The sequence below is a fragment of the Tamandua tetradactyla genome, chromosome 7 (assembly GCF_023851605.1).
Source record: "Tamandua tetradactyla isolate mTamTet1 chromosome 7, mTamTet1.pri, whole genome shotgun sequence".
Taxonomy (NCBI): Eukaryota; Metazoa; Chordata; class Mammalia; order Pilosa; family Myrmecophagidae; genus Tamandua; species Tamandua tetradactyla.
In genome coordinates, this window is record NC_135333.1 from 168,416,871 (window position 1) to 168,441,438 (window position 24,568).

The following is a 24,568-nucleotide window of genomic DNA, read 5'->3' on the forward strand; positions in this document are numbered from 1 at the left end:
CATACCGTGGCAGTTGACTTATGTACCCCAATTTTACACGCTCTTAATTTTAATCCATGTCCCTGTGGGTGTGACCCATTGTAAAGAGGGTCTCTTTGAGACGTTATTTTCAGTTATGGTGCAGCCAGTGAATGAGGGTGGGTCTTAACCCAGATGGCTGGAGGCCTTATAAAGGGAAGACACCAGAAGCCAAAACTTGGAGAGAGCCATCGAGGAAGAAGCTGGAAGTCAGCAGACACCAGGGAAGCCGATGAAAGGAGAGGACATCACCCTGTGACCAGAGGCAGCACTGCAAGCCAAGGGAGCCCGGGAATGGACAAACCTGTACTGGAACAGCACACCTTCTGGAGAGGGAGCAACGCCTTGCTGACCCCTTGATTTTGGACTCCTGGCTTCCAGAACTGTGAGCCAATAAATCCCTGTTGTTGAGCCAAAACCAGTTTCTGGTATTTGTGATCGCAGCTCTGGCAAATCAAGACATTTACCTACTGCAAAGGGTTGGTATGAGAGTTAAATAAGATTCCCCAGGGAAAATAATGCAATGTTGACCATTTCCCATATTCTCAGCATTGTACTAGATACTTAATCCTCACAAAATTTGACAAGTACACATCATATATTTGATGAGGTATATATATCACTACACCCATTTTACATGTAGGGAAGCTGAGCGTCATGGAGTTGAGGTAGCTTGCCTGAGGCCAAGTGGTCGCTAGTCAGAAATCAGACACTCCTGACTCCAAAGACCAAATTCTTTCTCTCGTACCTCTTAGAAGGGTTCTTCTTTGTATGTTGTATTTATAAATTTTTAAACCCTTAAACAGTACAATATGGACATTGAAAGTCCAAGCTCCAGAAGCGGACTGCCTGGGTTCAAATCCTTGTTTGATTATTTTAACTTATTTTTTATTATTATTAATTTTTAAAATTTTTTAAATATCAAAAAACACCAAATGCAAACATTCTTAACTTTCGATCATTCCATTCTACATATATAATCAGTAATTCACAATATCATCACATAGTTGCATATTCATCATCATGATCATTTCTTGGAACATTTGCATCTATTCAGAAAAAGAAATTAAAAGAAAACAGAAAAAAATTCATATATACCATACCCCTTACCCCTCCCTTTCATTGATCACTAGCATTTCAAACTAAATTTATTTTAACATTTGTTCCCCCTATTATTTATTTTTATTCCATATGTTCTACTCGTCTGTTGACAAGGTAGATAAAAGGAGCATCAGACACAAGGTTTTCACAATCACACAGTCACACTGTGAAAGATATATCATTATACAATCATCTTCAAGAAAAATGTCTACTGGAACACAGCTCCACATTTTCAGGCAGTTCCCTCCAGCCTCTCCATTACATCTGGAATAACAAGGTGATATCTACTTAATGCATAAGAATAACCTCCAGGATAACCTCTTGACGCCGTTTAGAATCTCTCAGCCATTGACACTTTATTTTGTTTCATTTCACTCTTCCCCATTTTGGTTGAGGAGGTTTTCTCAATCCCTTGATGCTGAGTCTCAGCTCATTCTAGGGGTTTTCTCAATCCCTTGATGCTGAGTCCCAGCTTATTCTAGGATTTCTGTCCCACGTTTCCAGGAAGGTCCACACCCCTGGGAGTCATGACCCATGTAGACAGGGGGAGGGTGGTGAGTTTGCTTGTTGTGTTGGCTGTAGAGAGAGGCCACACCTGAGCAACAAAAGAGGTTCTCTTGGGGGTGACTCTTAGGCCTAATTTTAAATAGACTTGACCTATCCTTTGTGGGGTTAAGTTTCATATGAACAAACCCCAAGACTGGCGGCTCAGCCTATAGCTTTGGTTGTTCACACTGCTTGTGAGAATATCAAGAATTCAACTTGGGGAAGTTGAGTTTTCCCCTGTTCTCACCATTCCCCAAAGGGGACTTTGTAAATAAACTTATTTTAACATCTAGTTATATGACCTGGGACAAGTTACTTAACATCTTGAAGCCTCAGTTTCCCCAGGTGTAAAATAAGAATTTTAATACCAATACCTTTCTCAAAGGATTACAAGGCCAACTAAATGAGAGCATTTAACGCAGGGCCTACCAGTTAGAAAGAACACAATAAATTTTGTTCATATTCTGCTTTCCTGTACTGGTTCCAGCCGCGAGTTCGCCTGTGGAAATAATTGTGAACCCCAGCAAATTCATGCAGATCCTGTGATCACAATACCCTCTTCTAAATGCTCACGTATCTTCTTCTGCTCAGTCAAACCTCCTAGTGTTTTCAGGGAACAGCACTAAATTCGCAAAGCTTCTCTGATTTTTTTTTTTTTTTTTTTTTTAGCATGGGCAGGCAATGGGAATCAAAGCTGGGACTCCAGCATGGCAGGTGAAAATTCTACCACTGAGTCTCCATCGCACTGCCCTGAACTTTTTAAAAATGCATACTTTCCTCCATTAAGATAAAAGTCTGATTATATCAAGAATTTACTTCTCACATTTATGAACTCCAAGATGATAGAATAGAGAAGAGGGCTACGTAAAGGCCATATTAATTCAAAAGTGTATAAAAGCCCAGAAATAACAGAAAGTTGGATCCTGCGGTGATTCTTGAGGGGCTTTTGCATAAGTTCCTATTGCTTTACCACAACTCACTTTCCCTGTTGCTCAGCCCTATGTATTTATACCTGCAACTCACATTTGAGGACCCAGATTACAAAATGTTCTCTTGAACAACTCTGCTGCCAGAAGTACCCCCAACCCTCACCCCCCTCCACCCCCCAGCCAGCAAAGTTGGTTGAAATAGCTAAGCTTTCTCTATTTCAAGTCTGAAAGAAAAGACACTCATAAATCCCGCATAATTTCTGTGAGATATTTATAGCTGTTCCCATTGTGCCCGTGAGGAAGAGGGATCCCAAGGCCATCAGTCACATTTTACTCAATGTCACAGAGCTGAGTGAGACGGAGACAGGATCTGACCTGGATCTGCTCCAGCACCACTTCAGGTCAAAGACGCCTGTGGGCTGTAAATAGATGGTTCCCAAACTGCTCATCCTTCCACCTACCAGCCACACCATTTTTGCAATATGTCCTACCTCCTATGTGACTGTTTACTGCAGTTTTTTAAAAGAATCAGTGCACATATTACTACCTAAAAGAAATTTAGGGAATACTGGTCTAAACAGGAAAAGCTGAGGAAGCACAGGTTTTATACACCAAGTATATTGGCGTAATACATAAACAGTGATCAAAATTTTTTTGGAAGTTTATCTGTCTGCCACCCGAAATCACCTTGCATTCTGCCAGAGGTTTGCAAACCAGCTTGGGAACCTGGTTATATATGATGATTGGAGGCCCTTAGACCCGTCTCCTAATTATAAAAGTAGCAGATTTACATTCAGGATGGTTGCATTTCCTTTACTGCATTTGAACCAATGTATGTTTTCGTAAATCAGAGAGAAGATGGCTCCCTAGATAAAGCCAAATCTCTGGTTCTAAGAACTTGAGAAAACTTAATAATAAAAGATTGTTGTAAGTGCTATTACAAGAAGGTCGATGAACACTAGATTGTTACATGATTCATTGTTGTCTGTAATCATAGCTATGCACACACAGGTCTCTGCTGGGCTACATTTGGGGATTTATGAAGTTTGCTGTCCACAGAGACAACCAAAGGAACTTAAGGTGGATTATGAAGCCATTAAGTAACACTTAACATTGTGAAATTCCATGTCGTGCAGAAAGACTGGGTGCCTGAGAGCACTGGAAACAGGAACTCAGAGTAAGTCCAAATTTTCAGTTCAGAGAAGGATGGAGAGGAGGATTTTATAATATTCAACATCTCCAATTTACATGTCTATTCTTCCATGTAAACCACAGGTTGCATAAACTTGGATTTTTCCATTTGAGAGAATATACATAAGATAATTGATAATAAGAAGATATTCATTCTTCTAAATGTACAGACTTTGGCTCTTTAAAAAGTAAGCACTGTTTAATTGAAATTAAAAAACTGAGAGAAGGTATTTTTATTGATCACTTTTAATTTAGGTGCTTTTCACGCTGAAAGTTTTAAAATTATTATGCAGCAAAAAAGGGGGAACTGCCATAAATGAGAAATTATCAAACAGTGGAGATCAAGTCTTACATAGGCTGAGTAAAAAATGTTATAAAAGATGCATAAGAGCAGATGCTCTGCTTGGAAACGACATCGCAATAAGCACATTTCCATAAACACATATGGTGTAGGCTCTTTCACATACATATCATCTCAGTGTTTACAGTGAGTTAAATAATTCAAGATGGTGCAACCAACTCACAGAAATGTGATACAACACTTTAAATAAATTGGATTCTTGCCATGACAAATAGCGAAAACAAAAGAAACAACCACCACCAAAAAAACACGTAGACCAAAGGATATGGGAAAGGTCCCAAAAGTGAATGGTGAAGTATTTGCTGGTAAAATGAAAGCGTGCTGGCCTTCAAATAGAGGTTGTAACTACCTGACTCAATTTCACCCAACCCATTGCAGACATAGAGAGCTTTGTAGAACTCCTTTTGCAGAACTTCCCAAGACTGACCACTCACTTCACAAGAAAAGGAATTGCTTCACTTTTAATCACGCATATATTTTCATGGTACACATTGGCCAAATAAGCAAAAAGGTTTTGAGAGTAAAGAATGACCAACTCCAAATGAAAACACATTGTCTTACCAGAAACATATTTTTAACAGAAGACAGGTGGCATTCTGATATACCTTTAGAGGGAAGGCAGTGGGGGTGGGGGCAGAGAAGGGCCTAGAATAGGAAATAAAACCTGTTTAACTCGTCCTTTCTCAAACTGACTTTACTGCAAAGCTCCTTCTTCATGTAATAACTTTAACATCCCAGTTCTAAAAGATGTGTTTTGGGGAATGTGTAGCTAGCCTCCAAGCTAACGTCCCAAATGGCCCCCAGTGATTCTCCCTTCCTGGGAGAGTCCCTTGTCTAGTCCTCTCACATCTAACTGGACTATCCTCCTTAATGAGAATGGTGTTGTGGAAATGACAAGAGTGTGACTTTCAAGGATGGGTCGTAAAAGACATTGGAGCTTTTATCTTGAGCTCTCTTGGACTGTTCACCCTGGGGGAACCCAGGCATCATGACATGGACACCCTCAAGCCACCTGTGAGAGACCCCATGGAGAGGAACTGAGTACCAAGCGAGTGACCCTCCAACTTCAGTTGAACGCAGATGACTGCAGCCCCAACTGACATGTTGACAACAACCTTGTATGGGTTTGCTAAAGCTGCCGGAATGCAATATACCAGAAATGGGCTGGCTTTTTCAAAGGGGATTTATTAGGTTACAAATTTGCAGTTCTAGGTCATAAAAATGTCTAAACTAAGGTATCAACAAGAGGATAGCTTTGCTGAAGGTGAGCTGATGGCATCCAGGAATCCTCTGTCACATGGTGTGGTAGTTAGATTTAGTTGTCAACTTGGCCAGGTGAACGTACCTAGTTCTATTGCTGTGGGCATGACCCAATGGCATGTGAACCTCATCTGTTGCTGATTATATCTGCAGTCAGCTAGGAGGCATGCCTTCTACAATGAATGATGTTTGATTTAATTGGCTGGTGCTTAAATGAGAGAGCTTAATGTAGCACAGCCCAAGCAGCTCAGCAGACCTCATCTCAGCACTCGCTGCTCAGCCCAGGCCTTTGGAGATGCACAAAGAAATCACCCGGGGAAAGTTGTTGGAACCCAGAGGCCTGGAGAGAAGTCCAGCAGAGATCACCCTATGCCTTCCCATGTAAGAAAGAACCTCAGTTGAAAGTTAGCTGCCTTTCCTCTTAAGAACTATAACTAAATAAATCCCCTTTTATTAAAAGCCAATCCATCTCTGGTGTGTTGCATTCCAGCAGCTAGCAAACTAGAACACATGGGAAGGCAAATGGTGACATCTACTGGCCCTTGCTCCTGAGTTGATTTCAGATGGCTCTCGCAGTTCATGTGGATCCTTATGGCTTTTCCTGGGGTGCTTGTTTTTTGGTCCCCCCCCCCCCTTAACTTCTCTCAGCTCTGAGCTCTCACCAAAATCTCTCCCTTAAAGGACTTAAGCAGGCAGATTAAGACCTACCTTGAATGGGCGGGGTCACATCTGGAAACAAACTAATCAAAAGGTCCCACCCACAGCAGGTCTGCACCCACAAGAATGGATCAGAAGAACATGACTTTTCTGGGGTACATAACAGAACAAAACTCAAGAGAGACTTGAGCCAGAACCATCCAGCTAAGCCACTCCCAAATTTCTAATCAAAGAGGCTATGAGATCGTAAATGTTTGTTGTTGTTCTAAACCACTAATTTGGCAGTAATTTGATATGCAGCAATAGATAGCTAGTACAAGGAGTATTATCCTAAAATACTTAATATCAATCATTTTGGTTTGTTATTTAACCACCATGCAGCTTCAATGGATGTCTTAGCTTACCAGAGCTGCTATAACAGTTGGTTTAAACAACAGGAATTTATGGTCTCACAGTTTTAGAGGCCAGAAGTCCAGTGTAACCAAATAAGTCAGGATTTAAGAAATGATTATGATTACTGAATCATTATATAGTTTTTTTTTTTTACTTTCCAGTAGTATATTAGACTAGCCAGAGGGAAATACTGAAATTTCTGAACTTTAATCCAGCTGCCTTGATCTTTGATAATGATTGCAGAACTACAATCTTGATCTTTAAATCACAAGCTTTTACCTTGTGATTGTAAAAACCTTGGGACTGACCCTCACTTTTTTTTTAATTTTTTATTAATTAAAAAAAAATTACAAGAAAGAAACACAAACATTCTTAAAATATGCTCATTCTGTTCTACATACATAATCAGTAATTCACAATATCATCACATAGTTGCATATTTGTCATCATGATAATTTCTTAGAACATTTACATCAGTTCAGAAAAAGAAAATAAAAAGACATCAGAAAAATAAAACAAAAACAGAAAAAAAAAATTTTACATGCCATACCCCTTACTCCTCCCTTTCATTGATCACTAGCAGTTGAAACCAAATTTTTTTAACATTTGTTCCCCCTATTATTTATTTTTATTCCATATGTTTTACTCATCTGTTGACAAGGTACATAAAAGGAGCATGAGACACAAGGTTTTCACAATCACACAGTCACATTGTGAAAGCTATATCATTATACAATCATCATCAAGAAACACAGCTACTGGAACACAGCTCTACATTTTCAGGCAGTTCCCTCCAGCCTCTCTATTACATCTTGAATAACAAGGTGATATCTTCTTAATGCATAAGAATAACCTCTCAACTCTGTTTGGAATCTCTCAGCCATTGACACTTTGTCTCATTTCAAGCTTCCCCTTTTTGGTTGAGCAGGTTTTCTCAATTCCTTGATGCTGAGTCTCAGCTCATTCTAGGATTTCTGTCCCACGTTGCCAGGAAGGTCCACACCCCTGGGAGTCATGTCCCACGTAGACAGGGGGAGGATAGCGAGATTGCTTGTTGTGTTGGCTGGAGAGAGAGGTCACATCTGAGCAACAAAAGAGGCTCTCTTGGGGGTGACTCTTAGGCCTAAATTTTAAGTAGACTTGACCTATCCTTTACGGGGTTAAGTTTCATATGAACAAGCCCCAAGACTGGGGTTCAGCCTATAGATTTGGTTGTCCACACTGCTTGTGAGAATATCAAGAATTCAACCTGGGTAGATACAAAAACTCAAAAATGGACAGCACAATAATACCTAATTGTAAAGTAATCATGTTAAAACACTGAACGAAGCTGCATCTGAGCTATAGGTTTTTTTTGGTTTTTTTTTGTCTCTCTGTTTGTTTGTTTGTCTTTTTTTTCTTTTTCCTTTTCTTTTTTTTTACTATTATTATTATTTTTATTTTTTTCTCTATATTAACATTCTATATCTTTTTCTGTTGTTTTGCTAGTTCTTTTCCTAAATTGATGCAAATGTACTAAGAAATGATGATCATGCAGCTATGTGATGATGTTAAGAATTACTGATTGCATATGTAGAATGGAATGATTTCTAAATGTTGTGTTAATTTCTTTTTTTTCTTTAATTAATAAAAAAAAAATTTTTTTAAAAAGAATTCAACCTGGGGAAGTTGGATTTCTCCCCGTTCTCACCATTCCCCAAGGGGGGCTTTGCAAATACTTTTCCACTCACTGATCGAATCAGTCTGGGATTCATCAGTGACCCTCACTTAACTTGGTTTTCAACTTTAGAGTCTTAGGATCACTAACGACAGCCCCTAATTATAATGAAGGGCCTTGAGACAGCCAGAACCACTGCATTTCCAAAGCCATCTTGGTAGAGCTCAATCAAACCAAAATTGGGCTTCCTGGCAAGGGCAGTAGCTTAAACTATAACCTTTAAGTGACCTATACTTTATTATAATACTAAAAATCACACCCATCATCATATGAAGGCTGACATTTTCTTACGTATATTCTGTGATTAAGCATGTAATCAGTGTGTGTAATCTCAATAATGAGGTCACTTCTAAACCTCCACATCTTGAGCCATTGTGCTCATTATCCTAAAACCTGCCCATCTTTTGATACTATAAATCTATCAGAATTACTGCAGTTCAGGGAGACATTTTTAGGCTGAGAGGCCATCTGATCTCCTGCTTGCACCTAGCAATAAACTCTTTCTCTCCTGGAAGCCCCAGGGTCCCAGAAATTGGTTACTTGACCACATCTGGCAGAGACCCCACTGCTTTGCTCAGCATCATCAGTAGGATCATGCTTTCTCTCGTCTGCAGTGTCTGGTCACGGCTGTCAATCTGTAATTCGATCTCTATCTCCATCACATGGTCATCCATCTCCTTTTGTCTCCTACTTATGTGTCCAAATTCCCACTGCTTATAAGGACTCCAGTCATATTGGACTAAGACCCACCCTGATTCAGTTTGGGCTCACCTTAACTAATAACATCTTCAAAGATCTTATTTACAAGTGGGTTCACACCCACTGGGCTGGAGGTTAGAACTTGAACATGGCTTGTGGGGAACATGATTCAATCCATAAAAAAAGGAAATATGTTTTTACACTATCCTGCCTCCATAGACATAGTTTGAGAGATTGGACTTGCCACTCAAGCCACACCAATTGGGGTTTTTCCCTAGGATTTTCTAACTGAAGCAAAGAGAATTATTCTCTAGTGATGAAGCAGGAGATGTGGCACCCAGGACCTGCCAGTGGCCAAAATTCCTGCTCTGTAGAGAAAGCTGGTCTAAGAAAACGGCTGACAACACAGAGAGAAACAGAGTTGAGAGACTGAAAAAAAAATACCTAATAACACTCAAGTTCCTAGTTCCAGTAGCCCCCGAAGGCAGTCAGCTTCCTTCCAGTAAATTCCCTGTTTTGCCAACTTAAATTTGTTTAAATTAGGTTTCTAAACCTTGCCTTCCAAAGAGTCTTGGCTGATACATTCCACACTTCCCCAGCACACTGCGCTGTTGGTGCTATCTGCTTATCTATCTCCCTCGCCACAAAGAGAGTGGCTTTCAGGGTCACAGCTTTCTGCCCTGTTCTAGAAACTGCACTTGATACATGAGGAAGTATAATCCCAACAACCAAGTCTGTACTTCATAACGCTGGACCCTAGACCTTGGTTCACTCAAGCTGTGCCAGTCAGATATTCCCTAAGGAATCTGGAACTGAGGAACACAGAAATTGGACAAAGAAGCCTGTTCACTCTAACAGCACTCTTCAGAGGAGATCGTAAACCTTCTGCTAACAAGGTGCCCTGAGATGCCTTAGTCCCTGCCTCCTCTGAATTCTCCCAGCTCTGTGAATACTCTAAGAACCTCCAGTTTTCTACCAACAAACTTGCAAGGTCACTTCTGCTTCCTGGAATTGAAAAAAAAACAAAACTGAACTAATACATTCCCCCATCTGTTGTAGCTGCCATGTGGGCAGCAATGGCTTGCTTCTCACGGTATCTCCAGAGCCATCGCTATCCCTAGCACACGGTGAGAACTCACTAAATATTTAATGAATGACTGAAACTCACTGTACTGAGTGGCAGACATTCTTCTCTCCTCTTAGACAGCAAGTCTATCCTTTTCATTCCCTTGTCCTTCAATGTCCTGCACTGCTCCGCCCAGCCTTGTTTCTGCATGTGCTGTCAGCTGCAGGGACCAGGGTGTCCTTCATAGGCAGTTCACTACATCCCTTCTCAACGATGCAGGCTAGAGACGAAGAGACTAGAGGTCTGATGCCTCCCATGCCTTGGCTGCATTTCCAGGCACCAGTCACATAATCCTGGTTTTACTCTCCACTTGGTTATGCTGAGCTACAGCCATGCTAACCAACCAATTTCCACGGCCAGTGCTGGCTTTCTCCTGACAGTGCCGTGTTTTCAGGAGGCTCTCACCCTCAGATCTTATCGTTTCTTTGGTCCTTGCTCTCAGCATTCCCGGAGGTGCTTTTTAATCATGGCCTCCCTGATGGGGTAAGAAAGTGTTCTAGGGAAATTTTCATTTCTGTAGAAACATCCTTCCAGGAACAGAGGTTGTCTATGGATAGAATCAGAGTTAGTGAGGAAATGGAACAGAGCATGGGGATTATAAACCATTTTCAGGAATCTGATGTTATCATAAAGGCCGCTGATTGCAAGAACAGCTTAGAAATCATAGTTAGCAGAGGATGAAGAAGAAGCAAAGTGCAATGGGCTTGTTGGTTTGATTATTCATTTCTCCTTCTCTCCCCTTTCTAAAAGCACCTTCTTAAAATTAAGCTCACCTCCTAACAGTGCACATCATGGAGTATTACAGCAATTAATAACTACAGATTAGGTGTATATACATCACAACAGACATGGGTGGCCATAAGCATAATATTTGGTGAGAAAAGTTGTAAGATATGGAAAGAGATTATCAACCATTTACACAAACTAAAAATACATACACAGGACAGCAATAAACAGCTTCAAATACATGCAATCAGATTACAGCAGTTCCCCAAGGAAAGCAGGGAGTGGAAATACGACGGGTAAAAAGCAGTAAGTTAACAAAAAGAACAAGGCCTTACAGGGACTGATGAGCTGTTCAGAGCTGCCGTGAACTGGAGAATTAGAGTTAATCCTCCACACCTGGGGCAATTTCCACCCCCCACACACAAAAATTTCATATCTTTTCCCCGGGCTTCCCATGATACCACACCACTCGGGTCCCCCCACCCCCTTTTTTTCTTTGCTTGAACATTGCAGTTCTCAGGATTCTTCAGGATTCTTTCTGTTTTCAGTCTCCCTGGGTGATAAGACCCACAATTGGGTTTTCAAATATCACCAAAGGATGAAGACTCCCATAACTCTATTTCTAAATTCAGCATTCTTTTCTAAGCTCCAAGTCCATAAACCCAACTTATTTAAATATCAAGAACTATGTCCATGTATTCATCTTGAGAAGAAGCATAGCTAGCATGAGCTTCATAATCAAATTGCAGTGTCTTGGATTAAGATCCAGAGCCAATCTTACACAGGAGGTTAAGACACAACGAATATGGTCATCTTTTAGCATTTTTAGCTGACAGTTATCTTCTTACTCTCAGGCTGGCAGGCCCTGAGCTTAAGTTAACATTAGCTGACATAATAAATAAACTCCAAAATCTCCATCATATCAAAAAGTTTTATTTCTCAATCAACAGATCAATGCAGGTAGTGCCTAGTGGGGCAATTATCCTCTATCAGTGATCCAGGAACCCAGGTTCCTGCCTGTGCTACCCCATCTTCAGTGTTTGATACCCAGTCTACACAAGGGGTTGTGTCCATTCCAGCCATCCAAGAGAAACAACACTGAGGAATGTCCCCAGGAGGTTTTTATGGAGCAGGCCTAAAAGTGACAGCCATAACCTCTGCCCACATTGCATTAGGAAAAACTTATCACATGGCCAACTCTCAGTGCTGAGGAGGCTGGAAAACACATTCCAGGTATTTGCCCAGGAAAAAGAGGAACTAGCTGAGGGAACACAGTGCTCTTCATGAATTATTTCATTTAATCTTTCTACAACTACCTTATTATCTTTATTTTGCCAATGAGAATACCAAAGCCCAGAGAAGTTAGTAACAAGTCCAAAATGCTATATGCCTTGAAGCATTTTCTCCTAGTTACCTTACCAGTTAGGCTGCCAGGCAGACCTGCAAGACCTGATTGCCAAAGCAAATTCACACACATCAGCAATTTTTGGCTAAAATCCTCAAAGAGGGAATGAACTTCAGTTAGAAAATAGCAGACACAGTTCAAGAGATACAGAGTTTTAGTTCCTTGGACTGCTCAGGCAACTCACCAAATGAGTTGGTTTCAATAATAGGAATTTATTAGCTTATGGCTTTAAGGCCAAAGGAAAGTCTAAATCAAGGCATCATCAAGATAATGCTTTCTACCCAAAGACTGTGGCGTTCTTAAACTGGCTGCTGGTGATCCTTGGCTCCTCTATCACATGGCAAGGCACATGCTGGGCTCTCCCACCTCTTCAGGGTTCTGTTTCAGCTTCTTTCTCCCGATGGTTTTCTCTCTCTGTCTGAATTCAATTCTCATAGAAAGGACTCCAGTAATAGCATAAGACCCAACCTGATTGAGGTGGGACACACCCTAACAGAAATAACTTCATCAAAGGTCCTATGTACAATGGGTTTACACTCACAGGAAAGGACTAAACTTAAGAACATGTTCTTCTGGAGTACATACAGCTTCAAATCACCACAAATAATTACCAATCTCTTTTAATTTTCCCCTCTCTTTTTAGAGTTTAGGTTTCTCTTTTAAGAATTTAGAGTTTGGGCCGCAGCCGCTGCAGCGAAGAGGCCTTGCTGTGTGGTGTGTGGGGCGGGGGGAGGAGGAGGAGGGAGTAAAGCCGAGAGAGAAGACGGGAGAGAGACACCGCACGCGCGGCACAAGATGGCCGGGGAGGCAGCTGCCCCCGGAGCTGTCAGGCGATCGGCCGCGGCTGCGGGGCCCAGTGGCCCGCGGGGAGCTGCGCCCGGACTGCCCGTGGGCCCGCGAGAGCGGGACGGCGGCGGCGGAGGCGCGGCGGGCCGCGCGCCGACGTTGGAGCCCGCGACAGAGGCACCTGGGGTGGCCGGGCCCGCGACGCCGAAAGCGCCGCTGCGGCAGCGGCTGCGGAGGCTCCCCGGGGCTTGGGCGGCTCGGCCGGACTCCGGAGAGAACTCGGGCGGGCGGCTCGGCCTGGCGCTCTGGTGCGGGCGGCCGGGGGCTGCGACGGTCGCGCTCGGACCTGGTAACTTAACAAGATTAAAATTAATTTGGTTGCTGATGGTTCTGAACAAAACAACCCTTATATTTGAGGTGTGCCATTATGTATGCCATTTTGAAGACTGAGAATGGAGTTTCATGCTTGAGGATGAAGGAAATTTTTGGAAAAGTCTGTCTTTTATGTTGCAGAGAAATGTGAATCCTGAGACTGAATTCTAAAGGGCCTGTACAAAATAATAGACACTGGTGGAAGCATTTTCACCCAGTCAGCTTGAAGAGTCTCAAATGGACCCTACCACTGAGAAATCAAGATGGCAGTCTACTATGGGGAATTGAGGAAAATGGATTAATACACGAGTGCCGTGATAATATACAACCATAACCGTGACAGGGTTCTTTTAACATGGATTCCATGAAATGAAGACAATAGGTTTCTTACCCAACACAAATGGACAGTGGATTTGACTTTGTAAAGACTTCTTGTATCATTAAAACCTAAGTACATTTTTGACATTTGGAGATGAAAGATGGCATGTTAATATAGATGATAGTTTGTATGCTTGGAATTTCTTGCAGTTGACTTGTATGAGTATGACCTTATGGAATGTTAACTTCAATAAAATTTCTAACATTTTGAAAAAAAAAGAATTTAGAGTTTGAACAAATCAAAATCACCTGTGATATACAAATATCTGGTAAATTCTGTTGTGAATGGGAGATAATTTTTTTAATGATGCCTGATTTTTAATTCTACTTTTTTTTCATAACAAATGACTCTGTGCTACTGGTGTTTCTGGAGTCAGTGTAACCAAGCCACAATGAATGCAGGTGACATAAGGGTACCACAATTGTGGAATGGAAGGGACAATTACGGTATATACATACAATGGACTGCTGAGTGGCCACAAGAAGGAATAAAGTTGTGAAGATGAATTAATGTTAGGAGCTGTATATTGAATGAAATGTCAGGAACAAAAAGACAAATACTGAGGAGATTCTGAGAGAGCAGAATGACACAGTCACAAAAAGCAGAGAATCAGAGAATCAAGATGGCGGCTTAGCAACGTGCGCATTTTAGTTCATCCTCCAGAACTACTAAATAACCAGGAACAGTACAGAACAGCTCCTGGGGCCACGTCAGTGACTGGACACACAGCCTACCCCAGTCCAGACCAGCTGGAGCGGCTGCAAGTCTCCCCAGAACCGTGAGTTCCCCAAGCCGTGGTGGCCGGCGCTCCTCCCCCACAGGCTGCTTCCCAGAGGGAAAAGGAAAAGGACTTTACCAGTAGCAGGGGCTGAGCCCAACCAAATGCCAATTGTGGAATTAATTAACAAATTCCGACTATTAAAAATAGGCCCCCAGCTCAGGTGAACCTGGTCAAAGCAGAGGTTGCTCATTTTTGCCCCGGCACCAAGGGGGCAGGGCTGACAGAAAAAGACAAAAAAAGGAAACAGGTTTATGTGGCTGTGTTTCTACAAAGGCTTGACTGCCTCTGGATACAGCAGCAGGACTTCTCAGGCTGCAACTGCCCCAGGCATAGGCAGAAACAAGCTCATTTGAGGGCTTGTCTGGAGCCTGTGCCTTCCCCAGGGGAGGATGCCAACTCAGGTGGCATCCCTCCTCAAGGAATTCAGACACTAGGGCTTGGCAATTTGAAGCCATTAAAACCAGCCTACAACCTCTCCTCTGTCTCCACCATGTCCCCAGCAGAGAGAGACTGACAAAGTTAAAGGTACCTCATCACCTTATGCTAGTGGGACCTGCAGGCAGACAAGCACCACATACTGGGCAGGATAAGAAAAACAGAGCCCAGAGACTTCACAGGAAAGTCTTTCAACCTGCTGGGTCTCATCCTCATGGAAATCGCAGGTGACTCTTTCCTCCTGATAGGAGGCCAGTTTGGTCTGGGAAAATCCAGCTGTGGCCTGTAGTACCTAAGTAGACCCTCCTAAGGAAGGGGGGGGGGGGCGGGGCACCATACAAGCAGGGCAAGAAACAAGAACTGAAAAATTCCCCTCTGTTAAACAAAACCTAAGCTAGAGGTCCAGAAAAGCTGAACTGAATGTCAAAGAACAGATAGACAACAAATTCATCCAGTAAGAAAACCCTAGGTAAAAGAAGTGAAAGCAAACTCCAGAATAAACTAATTAAGGTAATTAAATGCCTAGACGCCAGCAAAAAATAAAAAATCACACTAGGAAAATTGAAGATATGGCCCAGTCAAAGGAACAAACCAACAATTCAAATGACATACAGGAGTGAAACAATTAATTCAGAATATACAAACAGACATGGAAAACCTCATCAAAAACCAAATCAATGTATTGAGGGAGGATATAAATAAGGCAAAGAATGAACAAAAAGAAGTCTGGAAAGTCTGAAAAAACAAATCACAGAACTTATGGGAATGAAAGGCACAGTAGAAGAGATGAAAGAAACAATGGAAACCTACGATGGTAGATTTCGAGAGGCAGAAGATAGGGTTAGTGAACTGGAGGATGGAACATCTGAAATCCGACAAGAAAAAGAAAATATAGGGAAAAAAATGGGAAAATATGAGCAGGGACTTGGGGAATTGAAGTACAATATAAAACGTACGAATATATGTGTTGTGGGTATCCCAGAAGGAGAGGAGAAGGGAAAAGGAGGAGAAAAACTAATGAAGGAAATTATCACTGAAAATTTCCCAACTCTTATGAAAGACTTAAAATTATAGATCCAAGAAGTGCAGCGTACCCCAAAGAGAATAGATCCAAATAGACATACTCCAAGACATTTACAAATCAGAATACCAGAGGTCAAAGAGAAAGAGAGAATCTTGAAAGCAGCAAGAGAAAAGCAATCCATCACATACAAGGGAAGCCCAATAAGAAATCATTGGAGCAGAATGGAGAAACCATGGAGGTGAGAAGACAGTGGGATGATATATTTAAATTATTAAAAGAGAAAAACTGCCAGCCAAGAATTCTATAACCAGCAAAATTGTCCTTCAAAAATGAGGGAGAAATTAAAATATTTTCAGACAAAATATCACTGAGAGAATTTGTGACCAAGAGACCAGCTCTGCAAGAAATACTAAAGGGAGCACTAGAGACAGATGCGAAAAGACAGAAGAGAGAGGTGTGGAGAAGAGTGTAGAAAGGAAGACTATGAGTAAAGGCAAAAAGAAGGAAAATTAGATATGACATATAAAATCCAAAAGACAAAATGGTAGAAGAAAGTACTACCTGTGCAGTAATAACACTGAATGGTAATGGATTAAACTCCCCAATTAAAAGACATAGACTGGCAGAATGGATTAAAAAACAGGACCCATCTATATGGCTGTCTCTACTCAAAGGACATGAGGGCAAGGACACAAACAGACATTTGCACACCAGTGTTTATAGCAGCATTATTTACAATTACCAAGAGATGGAAACAGCCAAAATGTCCATCAACAGATGGGTGACTAAACAAACTGTGGAATATTATGTAGCTGTAAGACAGAATAAAGTTATGAAGTATGTAACAACATGGATGGACCTTAAGGACATTGTGCTGAGTGAGATAAGCCAAAAACAAAAGGACAAATACTGTATGATCTCACTGATATGAACTGGCATTAGTGAATAAACTTGGAATATTTCGTTAATAACAGAGACCATCAGAAGATAGAAATAGGATAAAATATTGGGTAATTGGAGGTGAAGGGATACAGATTGTGCAACAGGACTGAATATAAAAACTCAGAAATGGACAGCACAATACATGTTAAAACACTGAATGAAGCTGAATGTGAGAATGATAGAGGGAGGAGGGCTGGGGGCATAAATGAAATCACAAAGAAAGATAGATGATAAAGATTGAGATGGTATAATCTAGGAATGCCTAGAGTGTATAACAATAGTGACTAAATGTGCAAATTTTAAAAATGTTTTTGCATGAGACCCTGACAGAAACCTCACTGAGGTATCCAACTATATCTCCTTGTGATTGAGACTAGCCCTCCTCCATTCTGTTCCCCATCATGCCACGCTCTCCTTTTCTTCCTACAAACCCTCACCTACTACCCCCACCCCCCACCCCAGAGACCTCAGAAGACTGTTCTGATGTTGGCACTCCATGCATCCTGCTGAGGATACCTGAGATGGGTTTGGGAACAAATGTACATGTCTCAACATCTACCATCCAACTTCCTCAATAAATTATTTCTCAGTTAAAAAAAAAAAAGATGTTTTTGCATGAGGAAGAACAAAGGAATGTCATTACTGCAGGGTGCTGAAAATAGATGGTAATTAATATTTTAAAATTTCAACTTCTGTGTGAAACTAAAGCAAAAAATGTTTATTTGGTACAAAATTTATATTTTGACTAGTGCATTTCCTAATATAACTTATGTAGATGGTTGGTTCAACAACATAAGCACATGGAACCTTGGGTAGGACATTAGATTTTGTTGGTTTGTCCAGAGTGATGTCCTGTTGAATCCCAGAGTGATTTGATCAGTCAGTGGAAAAGTATTTGCAAAGTCCCCTTCAGGGAATGGTGAGAACTGGGAGAAATTCAACTTCCCCAAGTTGAATTCTTGATATTCTCACAAGCAATGTGGACAACCAAAGCTATAGGTTGAGCCCCTAGTCTTGGGGTTTCTTCATATGAAACTTAACCCCACAGGGGACAGGTCAACTCTACTTAAATTTAGGCCTAAGAGTCACCCCCAAGAGAACCTCTTTTGTTGCTCAGATGTGGCCTCTCTCTCCAGCCAACACAACACTCTCCCCCTGTCTACATGGAACATGACTCCCAGGGGAGTGGACCTTCCTGGCAACGTGGGACAGAAATCCTAGAATGAGCTGAGACTCAGCATCAAGGGATTGAGAAAAACCCTAGAATGAGCTGAGACTCAGCATCAGGGGATTGAGAAAGCCTTCTTGACCAAAAAGGGGAAGAGTGAAATGAGACAAAGTGTCAATGCCTGAGAGATTCCCTCCAGAGTCGAGAGGTTATCCTGGAGGTCATTCTTACGCATCAAGCAGATATCACCTTGTTATCCAAGACGTAATGGAGAGGCTGGAGGGAACTGCCTGAAAATGTAGAGCTGTGTTCCAGTAGCCATGTTTCTTGATGATGATTGTATAATGATAAAGCTTTCACAATTTGACTGTGCGATTGTGAAAACCTTGTGTCTGATACTGCTTTTATCTACCTTGTCAACAGATGAGTAGAACATATGAAATAAAAATAAATAATTCGGGGGAAGAAATGTTAAAATAAATTTAGTTTGAAATGTTAGTGATCAATGAAAGGGAGGGGTAAGGGTATGGTATGTATATATATTTTTTCTGTTTTCATTTTATTTTTCTGTTGTCTTTTCATTTCTTTTTCTGAATTGATGCAAATGTTCTAAGAAATGATCATGATGATGAATATGCAACTATGTAATGATAGTGTGAATTACTGATTATATACATAGAATGGAATGATCATATATTAAGAATGTTTATGTTTCTTGTAATTTTTTTAATTAATAAAAAATATTTTTTAAAAAAGACAAATATTATCATGCCTCACTTATATGGACTAACTATAAAATAAAAACTCGGTGAACTGAAGTCGAGAGCATTGGGTATCAGGCTGGGGCTTACTGTAAAAGTTCCTAGATTGTAAGCTTTTACAGCAGTCACATATACTCAGGAAATGTAACCATTAATTATAAATTCTGAGATACTGAGCTATTTGTATATAACATGGTAGTTCCCAGAAACTTTGGATGTATATGTGACACCTGAGACTCAGAGCATTATATAGATATCCCTTTTTAGTTTATGGTGTATTAGAGTGGCTGGAGGGAAGTACCTGAAATCATTGAACTGTGTTCCAGTAGCCTAGATTCTTCAAGATGATTGTATAAAAATATAACGTTTATAATGTGACTGTGTGATTGTGAAAGCCTTGTATCTGATGCTCCTTTTATCCAGGGTATGGACAGATGAGTAAAAAATATGGATAAATAAATAAATAAATAAATAAATAACAGGGCAGACAAAGGTTAAAATAAATTGGGTTGATGGAAACACTAGTGGTCAATGAAAGGGAAGGGTAAAGTGTATGGTATGTAAGAGTTTTTTTCTTTTTTCTCTTTAGTTCTTTTTCTGGAGTGATACAAATGTTCTGAAAAACTAGTAAGGTGATTAATACAAAACTATGTGATGATACTGTGAGGTATCAATTGTACATAATATATAGAATGCATAAGTGTGAAGATTTTACAATAAAAATTTTAAAATAAAATAAAAGATTACAAAAAGGCATACTTAACACTTTAAAATGGATAAATTGTAGCTCAATAAAGCTGTTAAGTAACTTGTTCCAGGTCATATAACTAGATGTTAAAATCAGTGAATAAACAAGTATTTGCAAAGTCCCCTTCAGGGAATGGTGAGAATGGGGGAAAATTCAAATTCCCCAAGTTGAATTCTTGATAGTCTCACAAGCAGTGTGGACAACCAAAGCCATAGGCTGAGCCCCTAGTCTTGTGGTTTGTTCATATGAAACTTAACCCCACAAAGGATAGGTCAAGTCTACTTAAAATTTAGGCCTAAGAGTCATCCCCAGGAGAGCCTCTTTTGTTGCTCAGATGTGGCCTCTCTCTCCAGCCACGATGAGCAGTCTCACCACCCTCCCCCTGTCTACGTGGGACATGACTCCCAGGGGTGTGGACCTTCCTGGCAATGTGGGACAGAGATCCTGGAATGAGCTGAGACTCAGCATCAAGGGACTGAGAAAAACCCTAGAATGAGCTGAGAATTAACATCAAGGGATTGAGAGAACCTTCTTGACCAAAGGGGGAAGAGTGAAATGAGACAAAGTGTCAATGGCTGAGAGATTCCAAACAGAGTCGAGAGGTTATCCTGGAGTTTATTCTCACGCATTAAGTAGATGTCACCTTGTTGTTCAAGATGTAGTGGAGAGGCTGGAGGGAACTGCCTGAAAATGTAGAGCTGTGTTCCAGTAGCCATGTTTCTTGATGATGATTGAACAATGATACAGCTTTCACATTGAGACTCTGTGAATGTGAAAACCTTGTGTCTGATGCTCCTTTTATCTACCATATCAACAGATGAGTAGAACATATGGAATAAAAATAAATAATAGGGGGAACAAATGTTAAAATAAATTTAGTTTGAAATGCTAGTGGTAAATGAAAGCGAGGGGTAAGGGGTATGGTATGTATAATCGTTTTTTTTCTCTGTTATCGTTTTATTTCTTTTTCTGTTGTCTTTTTATTTCTTTTTCTAAATCGATGCAAATGTTCTAAGAAATGATGAATGTGCAACTATGTGATGATATTAAGAATTGCTGATTGTATACGTAGAATGGAATGATATCTTAATGTTTTGTTTGTGTTAATTTTTTTTAATTAATAAAAAAAAATGCCTGTGCTATTTGATGTTCTAGGGCCATATTCCTCGATCATTATGGCCGGGTACCCTTCCTTCCAAGCCCGTTGATGAATGCCTCACCTGGCCTGACTTAGAGGACTGACATCTAAGCACTGTTTGGTATGCGGCTCTATAAGAAGCAAGTCTGGAATTTTTTAGGTAATGTACTTAATTTGTGACTCCACTTAAACTCTAGTAACCCCAAACCTAATGAAATCCTTTACCTTCCTCTAAAACTCTGAGGGTTGTTTTGGCCTCAGTTACATTACTCACAATTCTTCAGGGAAGAATTTGCATATGGACCCAACTGTGAGAATAGGCCAGAATGTTCCTGTGGAGGGAAACACAGACACAAATGTGACATTTGTTTATTCTACTCTCATGAACAGACACTGGAGTTAGTGGGCTTCTAGAGGAGTTGGAAATAGTCTGCCAAAAGAAAATAATTTCCATTTCAACCATGAAGGGACATAAGCCATATGGCTTTGTCTCTCAGTGTCCTGATTTTGTGTAGCCTCTTCCAAAAAAAAAGGGGGTCAAAGCAACCCTCCCTGTCCCATTGCTGCAGTGCATTGGGAAAGAGGCAGCTACCAGCTGAGCAGCCTCTTTTTCAGTAAACACAGGTTTGAAGAATCCCAGTGAAATTCTCCTTAGGGGCTTATACCATGAACACTATTAGACAATTTCCTTACTCAACTTCATGTTCCTAATGATTCTGCACACTTAAGAAATGCACGAGTATTGGAAATAACTGGATTACTTTCATATACATATAGATTCAGTTAAGTTTATTCAGAATATATTCTTTTACTACTGAGACAGTAAAAATGGAAAGATTTTGTTTTCAAGTTTTTAGGAATTCGAAGTGGAGAAAATTTTAGCAAACTGCAAGGAAACTGTTTTAATAAAATTTCTTAGAATTGATTTTTACAACAAAAATGTCTCTATCCTCCTCAGTTTTGAAACTTACATAATTTGAACATAAACCTTTGGAAATCAAAATGCTATTGAGGCTTTGTTTAGACAGGCAGGTTTTAGTGTGAAACTACAGGTCTCGTGGTAGACCAAGTCGCGTCCCCCACAAAGACATGGCCGGGTCCTATCCCCTGCTCCTGTGAGTGGGGACTCATTTGTAAATGGGATCTTCAAAAATCCTATTAAGACGAGGCCAACCTGAAATGGAGGTGGGGTGGATGGAGGTGTCCTTAACCCAGTAGGACCAGAGTCCTCATAAGTAAAGGAAATCCGGGCATGGAATGTGAGCCACAGGAGACTGAAAGAGACAAAGCAGCACGTGACAGCGTAGACTGACCACCAGCCAGCTGCCACCAGAACCCTGCACATTTCAGAAAAGCCTGGGCCTGCATATTCTTTGATTTCATACTTCTAGACTCCAGTTGAGCCAATAAATTCCTGTTGTTTAAGTCTGTGATATTTTGTTATAGCAACCCTGCCAAATTGAGATGGTTTTAATTAAGAGAAATATATCACCTTTATTTTTTTATCTAAAAAGTTCGCTCCTAGCTGACTTCTTTGGCTTGAAATCCTGGGATTGTACTGATTTCAGCAGCCTGGAAGTTTCCTCTGACCTTTTCTTTTTAAAAGTTTCCTATGATTTCCCTTCACGTTTTACAGATAAGTTTAAAACACAAAATCAAACCACAAATACACACACACATATTCCCTTTTCCAGAGCTCTCCTAATAGTCTGACTTCTTTTCAAAGAGTTTGGCACCTTGTAGGGAATCTTCGAATTCTCTTTAACCTTGGCGTCCAGGAATGCCAAGCACTCTCTCGTAGATTCTTCTGGGCAGTCAGACCGTCCTGGCAGCAGGAAAAGCTCTGAGCTGAAGCAACGGCCATGAGACTGCCAAGAAAAATAGCACCCCCAATTCCCCTCCCCTGGGGACGACGTGAGCGAAACCAGACTTGTCATTTGGACTAGGCTCCTAAATTCCAGCCTAGAGCAAACCCATTGCAGAGGCCAGGTGCCTAAATTCTTCTGACAGAGGAATGACCCAGGAATGAGCCAGTTAGAACCCACCAGCTTAAAATAACCTAAATCAGGGGCTTCCTCTGAACTAACCCAGCAGTTACTCTTCCTCCTGTGACTTCATCTGCCTCCATAAAATTAATCTAAGAGGTTCAACTGGGTTATTACTCAAATCTTTTAAATATACTACCCTGATTATCTCATGGTCAGTATAGAACCAATATTTAATTGAGTGCTATTGTATTACAATGACTAAAAATATATCCTGGAATTATTTGATATTTGAAATTCTTGGTTTCCTACATCTGGATTATACAATAAAAAATTAATCCATATAGGTAAAATAATAGTTCTTTATAGTAAAAAAAATAGAAATATAAATAAGAATATGGAAAAAAAAAAAACATGATCTTCTCATCAGCTAGAATGTACATCATCCTTCCAACACACGTGTAGCGGGATTGCACGTAAAACATTGACTGCTGTGCTGGCTAAGACTCCGCGTTTCTTGCCCCTATTTTAAGCTGGATGGGAGGACACCCAGTATTTTAGAGATTCTCAGCATGCATATGAAGAGAACACATACTGCATATTTTTACTTTTAAGAGCAAAAGCCACATTTCAGCCTAAGACTAAAAGAATCAGAAAGGATATGCCAAGGGTTGAAAAGAGTCTCCGGGGCCGCTCCCACACCCATTCACCCTCCTGCCTCTCCTCCCCCCCTTCCCCATCCCCCCAGATAAAGGCCTTCTGAGTTGAGAAACTCCAGGGAAGTTCAGGAGAGTCAGGGGCAGAAAGTGGTCAGGGCATTGGGCCGGCCGCAGACGCTGCTCACTGTCCTCCAGTGTCCATCTCTCTTTCACCCTTCCTTACTGAACTCCAGTTTTCTTCAGGTGCCGATTTCCAGGACTTCTCTGCAGTAAAGAATGGCCTCGTGACACAGGAGTAGCCAATTCAATGTAAGAAAAAGGCATCTAGGTATTTCTAGCATATATTTTGCCTCCCTGATACGGGTACCATCTCTTCCTTCTTTTTCCTGACTTAAATGCAGAACTGATGACTTCTATGCAGCAGCCAGTTTGCCACCATGAGGCAGCATACTAAGGCTGAAATAGAACGGGCAAGCAAAAAGACAAAAACTTAGACCTACACTGTTCAATACAGTAATCTCCAGTCAATGAGGGTACTAAGTCGTCGAAATGTGGCTAGTCCAAATTGAAATGTTCTGCAAATGTAAAGTATATACCAGATTTCAAAGACTTAATACCAAAAAAAAGACTATAAAATATCTCATTAACCATTTACATTGATTACATATGGAAATGATAACATTTTGGCTACACTGGGTTAAATAAAATATACTATTAAAATTAATTTTACCTTTTTCTTTTACTTTTTAATGTGGCTACTAGAAACTTTTACAGTACCTACAGGGTTCACATCATTCTACTGGACATCGCTGCCTGAGAACATTAACAGCATCATTTTGCACCGGTCTTATTGTGTGAGAAAAATAAATCCCTATTGATTTAAGCTGCTGGTAGTCAGGTCCAGAAAGACACCGGAATCCTTCAGGCACAGTTACAGGGTAGATGATAGTTACAGAATCCCTTTGAAACTTTTGGCAGCCAAGAGCAGAGAGGATCTGTAAGTCAAGCATAAACTGAAGCAGCAGCAAGCCTTTGAAGACGCCCCACCACACCCTCCCAGGACAGCAGTCACAGACAGGAGAGGGCAGGGGGCTTGTCCATGCATTTAAAGAGGAGAGATGGCCCCCTGAATTCTCTGTAGCCCCAGATTGGCATGTGGGAGCAGTCATAAACTCCCCAGAGCCCAAATGTGGCTTAAAACTAAGCTAAGAGAGAAAAAAGAAACTTCAAGACTACAAAATCATCTTTCAGTGAAAACAAG

General features: G+C 40.8%; 1 long non-coding RNA gene across 4 annotated transcripts in view; it reads right to left on the reverse strand.

Moving 5' to 3' along the window:
- Window positions 1-24,568, reverse strand: part of LOC143642840 (uncharacterized) — a 95,824-nt gene that overhangs the window by 38,862 nt on the left and 32,394 nt on the right. Inside the window, exon 3 of one of the 4 annotated variants that reach the window (XR_013155940.1) lies at window positions 20,889-20,995. The exons of the other annotated variants lie outside the window; for them this stretch is intronic. This is a non-coding gene — a long non-coding RNA (uncharacterized LOC143642840). The remainder of the gene's footprint in view (window positions 1-20,888; window positions 20,996-24,568) is intronic. 4 annotated transcript variants of the gene reach the window in all.